Genomic DNA, 10,727 nt, shown 5'->3' with positions numbered 1-10,727 from the left:
GTGAAAGTCAGTTTTGTTTTTGTTCTGTTGCCATGGCAACACATTTGCATTTTCTCCTAACGTATACCAATTCTAGCAAGTTTTCCTTCACAGTGGGTCGTTTAAAGTCGAGCCCGGTCTGCATAACGTAAGTAAACAATATTCTTTAGAGTTTAAAAATGACAAGAAGAATTAGAGCCAAAGATCTGATCTGAAATGATCAGATGGAGCTTTGTGTTTAGCGAAAAAAACAAGTCATCTCCAAAGGGGAAGTGTTTACGTGTCTTGCTTAAGTCACTTTGCCTCCAATTGTGGGAAAAGACTCCAACCTTCCAGTCCTCCACGAGCATTCCCCTTTTCAAAGTTGAGGTTTTACACTTCACTAAACTATGCATGTGACAATTAAGCTAGTGGGTGCAATTCCCCTTAAAATTGCTCTTTTAACCCATTTAGGAGAGTGTCCAAAAATTGCTGCAACTTAAAAACAATTTGTGGCCTCACAAGTGACTGTGGAGTAAAAGCATTCCAGTTCCCAACAGATCCTGTGGAACCAGAACTTTGAGGTTTGCACTCTTAGCCTGGAGGGAACGAGGAAAAGTTGTGGCCAAATTGCAGAATAATTTCCCCTCTTTGACTCTGCATTCAGAGCAACGGGACAGGAAGTTGACAACCCCTGCAGAACACCTCAGGCTAGCAGGCGGGCCGGACCGAAGGTCCCAGAGCCGTCTGACCGGCGCCCTTCACCCTTGCTGCCAGTAGGAGCCAAACCCCGAGCTGGAGTCAGATGTTGGGTCATCCCTGTGTGAGTCAAACAAACTATGGATGCCAGAGTCTTGTCTCGTAGCCTGACACTCTTGAATTTTGTTTCAATTTGCTTTCATTGCTTCCAGATGTGGCAACTTGCAAACAGATGTTTATTATATCAAACTGCCACAGGGGGCTCAGTGACGGAGTTACTGCTGGCTTATGAAGCTCAGGAAATGTGCTGAAGGGCCACTTTCTGCTTTTAACGAGCGACGTGTTGCAAAATTAGACGTCACAGAAATGTTGAAAAGCAGCAGAGCGTCTTCTCCAGATCAGATCTCGCTTTTCCCCAATGCCGACCGGAGTGGCCTTAAAGAAATCCCACGCTCACGTGCGCCGCCTTTGGCGTGAATACCAGCGTGGACTCCATAAACCCCCCCCAAAACCTTCTCCTTTCAGTCTCCAGTCAGGCAGTGGCGGTTCCATGATTGAAAGCATCAACCAGAGCTTTGCATCTTGCAGATGTTACCATAAATCATCGATTGGTCCTGCCTCTCCAACTGGCTGCTTGACAAATGCTCCACAGTAACTACAACCCCCACCCTTCCTGTAAAAAAAAAGACGGCGGGGGGGGGGCTGGAATTTCGGCTTGTAACTCTTCCAGGACTATTGTAAAACCCCAGCCATGTCAGCACAGGTGGGAACCTGAGGGGTCGTAAAACCAGAGAAGAAAAGAGGCCCCGCCCAATCCAGGCTTTCTCCTTCCCCACCACGTCTGTCCGGACCAGCCCTCCGCTGTGACTAATTCCACACAAATCTAGAGAGCTGAGTCTGTGGACGGCAGTAACCGACACCCCCATCCCTGTAAAACAACTCAACCGTCGTGGTCGGGAGGGGGTCGAAGCTGGGAGAAAGGTGGCGTCAGTTTGCAATGCTCAAGCAATTTCAATTGTTGACGTTTGGGTTGACCATAGGGAAAATAAAAATGACAGGACTTTTGTTCTGGAGTCAAATGTGACACTATTGGTTGTTTTTTCATTGTTGGTGAGCTAATCAATCCTTCAAAAGTCCAACTGAAACTACGTTCAGTCATTTGATTGCGCGTACAAGAACGCTCTAAAAGGGAATTTAGCATATGGTCTTTACACTGGACATGGGAGGGGCTTCTTCTCCTTCTTTTTCGACTGTTTAACATCGCAGCTCCTCCACCTACAGTTCGCTTGGTGCGAAATGTCAAATCTCACGAACGTCGCTCCTTTCACGGCTCTATTCCGATATATGAAAAACTTGGTTTCATATAATTCTGTTTGGAGATAAACCAAAATTTTTCATTTCTTCTCCATGATCAATTTATAAATGGTTGCTATTTCCGTTAATTAAAAAGGATGCCGTCCATGCGTCACTACCAGAACCGAGTCCCTGATTGGTGAAAGTCTGACCTGGTTTCATTTTAATGCATGTTCAATGGCCGCACATTCCTCAAGTAGAGCCCGAAAATGGTCGTAGAAATGAGTGTAGTGATGCGTGAGCGTGCGAGTTTTGGATGCGGAAGCCAAAAAGCGCGTCGACATAGACTTTCCTTTGAAAGTGGCTGCTTGAACGCATGCCGCCAAGGCTGGTGTGCACGGAGCTCCAACATGGTTGTGTGGCTGACCCATTGAGTGTATCTGAGAACTGGACTGAGTGACCCCTCTGGCATTCCAAACATGAAGTGGCTCCATGAAGCCAAAATACCATGGACGTCTATAAAGAAATGAATACCTCTTACTCAGTCCTTCTATTGGTCAGAATAACCGTTGTTGCTCTGATGCCTTTTTAACTTGGTCTTTATAATTTTCCATTTTCCACAATCTTTTTCTGTGGTCATTTAAGTTATTAGCTGACAGATGCCTCAATTAAACTACGTGGTCTCAGGTTGAACGTTTGAAACATTTGATTGACAGATTCTCCTGAACCCGCTTTCAAGTGGCCGGGGGTGTGGACTCCAATGTGTGTTTACAAGTCCAAGTGCTTATTTTATGCCAGATCAAAGTGATGACTGAAGCTGTTGGGAACAATTCTACTCCAAGTCGAGTCAATAAACATCAGTTTAGACCAGATGGATGATCAGTGATGTGGATTCTTCCATTGATCCATTTTCTGAACCTGCTGTGTTCCTGTTTGAGGTGACAGGGTTGCTGGAGCCTATCCCAGCTACTGTTGGGTGAAGGCGGGGTACACCCCAAATGCTTTGCCAGTTCATCACAGGGCCACACAAAGACATTTGCATCTAAGAGGCAACTCAGAATCATCAATGAACCTATGAAGCATGGTTTTGGAGAGTGAGTGCCACCTCATTGTTCAACAAATGAAGCAAAAGCTACACCCAATGGAAATGTCCATATATTCAGTAAAAGTGTACTGTCTGTACACACCTTGAACAGCATTTCAAATAGATGCTAAAATCAGCTACATTTGGATGCATATTTACATCGATGCATCTTTACCCACATTTTAGCCATTTTTTCTGTTGCAATGTTGACTATCCAGGGCAGAAAAGTGTAAAAGCCCACAGTAAAGTCAGAGATTTATGACAAAGATGTAGACAACAAACCGCCGGAGGCTCTGCTGAGTCCCAGCACCTGGGATGGAGGCAGATTTCCACAACGTTTCCTTTTCAGGACTTAACATTTTCAAAAGAAAACCGACAGTTTATCAATACATTTAGTGATCAGAGATGGTGAAACTTTGAGTTCACTGGTGTGGAGTTTTGAATCGTGATCCCCTAAAGATGTTTGTTTTCCCTTTCCAGAAGGTGACTTTGAGACAGTTCAACCTCCAGGTGGATCCTGCCCATCCTGTCATCACTCCCCGACATCCCAGCCACCCGGAATTCCTTCACTGTTTGCAAAGAGAGCTGCGGCTGCAGTTGCAGGCGGTGTGCAATTACCCTTTCAGTGCCGGCGAGCCCATCTGACCCCGCTGACGGAGCACCAGGAAAGCTCTTTCAAACAACGGAGGATCAGAGAGAATTATGGGAACTCCAGGTACACATCGCACTACGGCGGCGTGAAGGTTACAAAGGGAGGGAGTCACATTAACAGCAAACTTGTATCAGGCGGCGCTTTGCTGCAACACGTCTGCTCCATGACTCAAATCTAAATCTTGCTAAATGGTCTCATGTCGACTCTTGCTGGAGCTGCCCTCTTTTCTGCCTGATTCTTATTGGTTCCCGCCTGTTTGTTTAATCGGTGAAAAGCCCGTTTGATCAACGTTTTCCATAAAAGTCCCAGGGAAAAATGACATTTTCCGAATTTGAACTAAACTTTCCTAACGACTGTCAGCCACGAGGAAAGCGATTTTTCCGGAAAGCGGCTGAGCTTCATTTGATTGATCAGAAGTTCACACAAAAGTCACCTCCAGAGGTTCAGCAAACACAGCTGCATCCAAAATGTTGCACAAACTCTATTGACTCTGGTGAGGAAAGGATGACACAGATTGTTTAAAGAAAACTGAAACTTTGGCATTAACGTCACAACTTATCCTATTACTGCACTGGAGGGAAAAAGTATTTGATCACTAGCATTTCCACTAGCATTTCTCTGGGGTTTGTAGCTGACTGAGGAGCTGGAGGTTTTGCTGGAAGAAGTTTCTGATCCTGAAGAGGCAGAAAAGCTTCAGGAGAGTTTTGTGAATCTGCAGGAGATAATCCACCTGAAACTCAATCTGGCTGCTGAGGAAATCCTTAAGGTCTGAAGGAGGAAAACTCCCTCGTATTTGTGCTTTTGTTTGGTTGATGATGTAACTTTTGTCCGCCATCGCAGGCAGCCAATAAAAACATCGACCCCGAAACGGAAAACATGCAAACGGAGATCACGGATGACAACGTAACTCTGTGTCTGTGGGCCAACCTCAGGAAGAGAATGAGGTTTGAGGATCCAGATCCAAATACCACACTGGAGGAAACAAGTATTTGATCCCTGCTGGTTTGTAGGTTTGGCCACTTACACATAAAATGACCGTCTGTCATCCTAATGGTCGGTTCAACAGTGAGATAGAAAATCAAGAAATCCACTTTTATATCAACGTATTTGGATTTCATTGAGGGAAATAAGTATTTGAACCTTCTTGCTGGACAGACTTAGTGCTTTGTGGTAAAACCCCACAGAGGTCAGAGCTTTCTTGTAGTGGATGGTCCACTCTTCTTTGCATCATTCTGATTGGGTGGCCGTTGCTTAGCAACTCTCAGCTTCAGCTCTCTCCATGGGTTTTCTAAAGGACTGAGGTCTGGAGACCGGCTGGACCGCTCCAGGACCAGGATTTGACAGCACCCCCCCCGAAAGCATAATGCTTCCACCTCCATGCCTGACAGTGGGGATGGCGTTTTGGGGTCGTAGGCAGCATTTCTCTTCCTCCACATGGGTTGAGTTGATGCCAAAGAGCTCCATGTTGGTCTGATCTGACCACAACTCCTTCTCCCAGTCCCTCTCTGCATCATGAAGGTCTTCATTGGCAAACTTCAGGCGGATCTGCACATCTGCCTTCTAAAGCAGGGGGAGCACTGAAAGATGTGAAACCATTGCTGCGTAAAGTATTTCTAATGGTTTCCTTGGTGACTGTGGTTCCAGCCGCTTTGAGATCATCGACTAACTCCTGCCGTCTAGTTTTAGACCAGTTTCTCTCTGTTCTCATCATCATGGAAACCCCACCAGGTCAGATCTGGTTTGGAGCCCCAGACCTAAAGGTGGATTGATGGTCATGTTGCACAGTCGTCATGGTAACCTCCAGCTTCTAGCTTTTGGTCCATTCCGGTCTTGTGCAGGTCTGCAATCCTCTCCCTTAAATCCACTGAAAGCTTGTCGGAGACTTTGGAGTCTGACTGAAGGACGGATTCTGTGGACAGGTGTCTTTTCTACAGGTGATCAGTCCAAACAGGCGTCTTCAGTTCAGACAACTGGTTGATCAGCAGAGTCTAACTGGTCTGTGTGAACCAGGACTCTTAATGGTTACTGGGGGATCAAATACTTATTCCCATTAACTGAAATGCAGATAACATGAGTCTTTAACCCTTGTGCTATCCTATGACCCCCCCCCCCCCCCCCCCTTCCATTGACGTGTTCTCCCTACCATGACAAAGGTGGATAAAGGTGGAAAGATTTCATGTAATCCATGGACACCAGTGAAGATCACAAATCATTGAAGAAAAAAGGTTCAGAGCACTGTCTAGTGGGTCTAGATGACCCCACTCCCAATGTTAAAGTGCCTAGGATAGAACAAGGGTGAATAAGTTGCCCATCCTAAATAAAAAGTCCTCTGTCATCAGTTTCTAGCTGACCTTTGCCATTTTGTAGAGTCAACACTTCAAATGCTAAATGTGTGCTTGACCCTGGAATATCGGCCACACACCCTCAGGTAAACACAAACTTCCTCTTTTAATGGGTGCTTCACGTTTAAGCCAAGGTCTTTGTGTTTTATAAACACATTTATGGAGGGTTAAACAAAATAATATATATATTTTTTTAAATAATGCTTAGTCATTGATAAAAAGAAACATTTTTATTTTGCTCAACTTAATGGCTTTGAAAGTCATAAAGTGACCGAATTCGATAAATTACTTAAAAGTATATTTTATTTTTTAAAGAAGGAGCCCATTGTTTGTGCTAAAATTTTTAATTAAAAGCTCTTCATACAGAGCTGTACTAGAAATGTTTCACAATACTAATCATTCATATGAAAACTAAGGATGTTAAGTCTTATTCATTTAGGTTTTAGTTAAACATTTTGTATTTGTTTTTGTCACATTTTAGTAATTTATCAAGTGTAAAGAAATTCAAATTGAAACATTTATGTTGTGTTATTTTCAATGGAAGCCACATTTAAGTTGTAATTCCGTAATTTGTGGATCACATTGTTTAAAAAACAAAAGTATGGAGATCAGTAGCTTCTGCAGCCGTTACCATGACAACGCATCACTCTGCATATTCTGCTACTTTTTAACCCTTGTTCTATCCTAGGCACTTTAATATTTGGAGTTGGGTCATCTAGACCCACTAGACAGAGCTCTGAACCTTTTTTCTTCAATGATTTGTGATCTTCACTGGTGTCCATGGATTACATGAAATCTTTCCACCTTTATCCACCTTTGTCATGGTAGGGAGAACACGTCAATGGAAGGGGGGGGGTCATCTAAGATAGCACAAGGGTTATAAGCAATTTAAACAATAGGAAAAATGAAAACACTCTTACTTGATAGAATATTTATGTAGGTGTTAAGTGACATAAGTGGTATAAGTGGGCTAACTCCCGTTCCTCAGAAATGAATGGACTCAGCAGAAGCAGCCGTCCCTTGAAGGTGTGAGCGATGCTGCCTGGTGAAAAGATGGACAACCGCCTCACGCTGATGATGAGCAAACAAACACTAAGGGGGTTTTAATTTCAGGCTGAGCCTTCTGTTGACAGCTCAAACAAACGAAAGCAAAGAAAGGAGTGGGGAGGGAGACCGACAGGACACAGGGCTAATCGAGCGCCTTCCCAGAAGAAAGGAAGAAATCTCTGTCCCTGTTGGCGGAGCTGAGAGCTCTTTGTAGAGGCCTAATCTGATAACAGGGTGTGAGTGTTTTCACAGCAGAGCTGCTCACTATTGACAAAGACCGAGCGTCGCCAAATGGCGCTTGTGAAAACGGCACTACGGGGAGCAACACCTCCAAACAAAAGTTTTATCGTCTTCTCACATCAAAAACGGGTTGGCGGCGCGTCTGCGGGGCGGCGTGCTCTGACTGCCAGAGTTTATATGTCTGCTGGAATGTCACTGCAACCGAGCAATACTTTGGCCATGTGTGCCAGTCAGTAATGAGAACGGCGTGCGCCGCCTGCGCCGTCACCTCCCCGATACGGGCTGCAGGGATTCCAACTCCAACAAAGAAAGTGGAAACACAAGTTTGTGGACGTTCCCCTGAAAAGCAGCTTTAGATGCATCCAGGGGACGGAGTCGTTTCAAGCCGTCTGCGTTTCAGACGTGGAGTCTTCTGAACACCCAGAGGAATCACGCCCAGAGATCCCCAGCATGTGCATGTCCTGGCAGGCTCTGCTCTGCAGAGCGACTGAGCTGTCAAATATTTATTGTTTGGTTAAGGTTTCAGTGAAAAATGATGACATCAGTTGTTGGCGCGATTCAGTGAGGAGGCTGGAGGGAGGGGGAGGGGGATTTCCAGCTTTTTCCCTCCACTCCGTCTGAGCCGAGACAGAAAATCCAAATCTGTGCCGACAAGAAGGGGATGATGGGAAGCAGCGAGGAAAGTACCAAAGCACATGAACCATAGCTGGAAGCTGCTTCTAGTTACCAGAATAAGAAAAAAACAATGGTCAGAGCTTTTTGTGCAACCGTGTGATGGTTGTGTTTTGTTGCTTGTGTATGCTAACCATTAACAGGCGTCTAAAGCCAGGTCACCCCATTGCCGGCAAAATACTGTCAAGCAACCACTTTCAATGAGAAGTCCACGTAAACGCACGTAAAGGCATGTTTCAGGCTTCAAAGCCCTGGCATTCACGCGTAGCCATGCACGTTTTTCCAACCATTTTTAGGCCATTACATGCACGTTGTCAGTTAAATCAGGTCGAACTTGGACCAATCGGGGAGTCTGATTAGGTTTATTTGGTGAACCCATAGTGATAAGCCTGACGAAGTCTGCGTTCGTTTTAACAAACAAACATAAACCAGAGTCCCTCTCTTGGCGTTGTCGGTAATCCATGTCTGCCATTGGAAGGACGCTAGTGACGAAACGTTTCTATTTCATTCCCAAATCGCAAGATTTGCACCGCTTTGACATTTTGCACTGCAAACACTGCTACAACTACCCTTGGTGCGATAACTTTTAACACTGCTAACGTGGTAAGTGGAATGCTAACACAACGCTAAAACTGCTAAGCTGCTAAAATTACGTTTGGTGGGATGGTTACAAAATGCTAACACTGCTCAGAAGACTAGTGATGCTAACACAATGTTAATGCAATTGGTGGACTACTAGCATACCGCTAGCAATGCTAAATGAACATAAGGTCCTGTTTTCCTTCTTAATTTGCTTTCAGAATAAAAAGAAAATCTTATTGAAATTACCTTTGGAGATTTACAATTTTACCTCAACATAATAATTTACCCCAAAAATAATAAGTGTAGCTAATATGAAGTTGTAACTAATGTCCTGATTTTGCTGAAACAGCAGTTCTGTTTCTACTTTGGTCATTGCTGCACCAAAAGGAGCCTGGGGGCCTAAAGTCGGTTTATACACCCACACTTGTTGAATTCTGCAATTCATTATCCACTTAAATCTGGTTCTGAAGAACTGCTTAAGTCGTGGCACAAAATCAGTGGAAGATCATGCGTGATAATTAATGACTCGTATTTCAGTCACTCTGTAAACTGCTGAGAAACACTAAAATAATCCCTCTCTGGGTTAGGATGTCATGTGGGCCCACCCAGAAGACCGACTACAAGGATTCTGGGGTTTTTTGTTCACATTTGTTCATTATTTGTTGTAAATCTACACACATATACTTCCACACTGGCTTCAGATGGAACAGAGTCCTCTTTCCTTCATGGATGGGCATCTCAGCGCACTTTTCAAATGTTTTCCAGACTGGGTGGCAGCGGTGGCGGTGTAACGGCTCCGTCAGCGTCTGGGATCACACCTTGGCACTGTGGATTTTCTGGAGCATGAATCGGGCCGTGGCAGATGCTGCACGTCTGGTGGCTCCTGCTGGGCCTGCAGCCTGTCATGCACTTTCACAAAACTGTGCATGACATAGGGAACTTTCTTTATTCCCTTCAAGACAGATCAATGAGGCCATAAGCCAATAAAAGCATGAATACAAGCGTTTGTTTGATATGTTTGATTGCAGAGTATGAGGTAACGGAAAAGCTGAAGCAAACAGAATTGGAACCTATAGAAGTAGACAGGTTGACAGTCAATCTTTAGTTGGAAACAGCTAGAAAGACACAAAGTGAAAGAGGGGAGAAGGCCCACAGAGCCGAACATCTATGGAGCCCAGAATTACTATCATTATTATAATGACTGTAATGTTTTCTTTCCTGGGCCAGTAATTGTTACCAAGCCTGCTGTTCAGACGTGCAGGTGGACAAATTGCTGCCGAGCTTGACTTTCCATGATAGCGAGGGGAACTTAATTATTTCCACAATCCCCCCGTCTCAAACTGTCTCCATTGCTCTGAATTCTTGGCCGGTAGCACAAATGATTTGGGGGGGGGGGGAGCCCAAATAGGCTTTTCAATGTCTGCTCTTTCTCTGCGCTAACATGAAAGACCCACCGCAACGAAAATGGTGTTTTTGGTCTTTTTAACATGTTCTTGTGTCGTTTTTGTCATGATGGACGACATCATGAGAAAGACAATTAAGCTAAAAGTTACATTTCTGAATATTTCTTTATTCAAATTAATGGAGCAGACGAAAAAATGTCGTTTAAAATACAGATTCTATTGGTGATAGAGAAGACACACTGGCTGGTAGTGGTGGGAGAATCGACACCACGGTATCCAACATCACCAGTTTTCATGTCGACCAATCTATTGAAGGATCAACTATAGAAGTGCATGTGTCATTTCTAGATATTTGGTTATTAGGTGAGTTACCCCCCCCCTCCCCGCCCACAGGATATTGAACTACTTCATCAGTCACGTGACCAGAGGAACAACAACACAGCACACATAATAGGTGATTTTAGAAAGAGTGGTTGCACATTAAAGTTTTTACCTGGTTAGTTTTTGGTAAATATTTGATTTTAGGATCACAAATGATATGATCGAGGGAAAAAAATCAGTAATTAGTAATGACCAGTAAACGCTGTCGGTAGTTGGTATTGAAGATTTTTTGCAAACCGTAATCGGTATCGTATTGATCAACAGATGCGTGACAGGAAGTGGGGGCGGGCTTATGGTTTACCCTACAACTCCAATGAATTCCCTCAAAAATTGAATATTTCATACTCGTATTGATTCCAAATGCTGTCAGGAAG

The 10,727-nt window shown here is 44.3% G+C and overlaps 1 long non-coding RNA gene across 1 annotated transcript; it reads left to right on the top strand.

Moving 5' to 3' along the window:
- On the top strand, positions 1 to 9,570 carry LOC110017647 (uncharacterized). Its single transcript, XR_002872731.2, has 4 exons — positions 1 to 127; positions 626 to 781; positions 3,515 to 3,749; positions 9,335 to 9,570. It is a non-coding gene; the product is annotated as an uncharacterized LOC110017647 (long non-coding RNA).
- The last annotated feature ends 1,157 nt before the right edge of the window (positions 9,571 to 10,727 follow it).

Source organism: Oryzias latipes, chromosome 23 (genome assembly GCF_053564925.1).
Source record: "Oryzias latipes strain Hd-rR chromosome 23, Olatipes_Hd-rR_3.1".
Classification (NCBI taxonomy): domain Eukaryota; kingdom Metazoa; phylum Chordata; class Actinopteri; order Beloniformes; family Adrianichthyidae; genus Oryzias; species Oryzias latipes.
This window is presented reverse-complemented; position numbering and strand designations above follow the sequence as displayed.